This window comes from Lactuca serriola, chromosome 6, assembly GCF_051521515.1.
Source record: "Lactuca serriola cultivar US96UC23 chromosome 6, Lser_US96UC23_V15, whole genome shotgun sequence".
NCBI lineage: Eukaryota > Viridiplantae > Streptophyta > Magnoliopsida > Asterales > Asteraceae > Lactuca > Lactuca serriola.
The window spans coordinates 103,855,001-103,856,327 of record NC_136413.1 but is presented as its reverse complement, the minus strand read 5'-3'; positions in this window follow the sequence as shown (position 1 = coordinate 103,856,327).

Genomic DNA, 1,327 nt, shown 5'->3' with positions numbered 1-1,327 from the left:
CCATCAACAGTTAAGTCATTAGTACCAGAGCCTATTCTTTCAATTGTGCAATCAGTTCTTCCACTTTGCTCAATAGCCGGAGATGAAATAGCGAAGGTTACGTTCACATTTCTAAGCGCGGTTCTTCCTCCATCAGATCAGGCATAATCAACAGGAGAGAGCCAAGCAAGGTTGACGAGAGCAGCGGATTATTTCACAATTACCCAAACTCGAGCAAGGGTAGCAACGGTTACTGATTACCTGACTGAACCACCAGGAGCTTCTTCTATGGCATCAATGCCATTATCTGTCCATCAATCCGATTTAATTAATCAATCGAAATCTTTCATTTTATCGGGAATTTTTGGTTGTTCTTTGCCTTACCGAGTTGATAACATCTACACCGGAAACAAGAAGTCTACCAACGGTTATTGCCAACAGTTCCTACGTTCACAGCTCTTATTTTTCCAACAGCTAGGCCATCCAAGGGGAGGGATGACAGCCCTATCCCAGCTAACTTCACTCTTATGATGATTCAATTGCTTACACCGGCTACTGGTTGAGCTGCTACGAAAGCAGTTACCTTTCTTACAGCAGGGCAGATGATTTCACAGTTAGCAAATCTTTCTTCTGAACTCTCACAAAAGAGCTTACTCTCTTTCGAAAGACCGGATACGGTTAGATCTAATTCTAGCACTTAGAGTGTCCTGCTCCCCCCTTTGCCATTGTCACTACTGGTACCTGACCCCGTCGGCTCGACATTTTTGCAAACACCGACCCGACCCTTACTCAATAGGGCAATTCAAAGAGGAGAACGAGGACAGCTGACTACCGCTAAAAGTCAGACTACGAGTACACATTGTACGATTGAAAACTGCCGCTGCATACTACCCGGTAATTGCAGGTCTGACTGATGCCTTCTCTCCAACAGCTGCTTCAATCAATGTGAAGTCTGACTACGAGGCCTCTTAGCCCGCAGCTGACTACTTATTGAAATGAAAGACCGAACATTTAAGGCTAACTCTTTCTCGTCTTCAAAAAAGTATCAAAATGCAGTTATATAAGCTATCACTTTTGCAATTCAAGATCAGCTCATCGAAGGGAAAAGTGAGAGTATCAAAATGCAGTTATATGAGCATCGACTTGATAATTTGCCTAGTGAGAAAGCCAGGAAAAGACCCAACAGGCATACAAACTCACTCTCCCGGGGCAGCAGAGGAAGGCAAGATTTCTTAGGAGTTTCAAATCTCGAAAAAAGGCTTTCTTTTAGGCGCTTCCTCTCCTTTCAGTCGAGCTAGGCTGAAGACTTTCTCTTTCTAACCAAGCAAGCTTCATGCTGAAACTATCT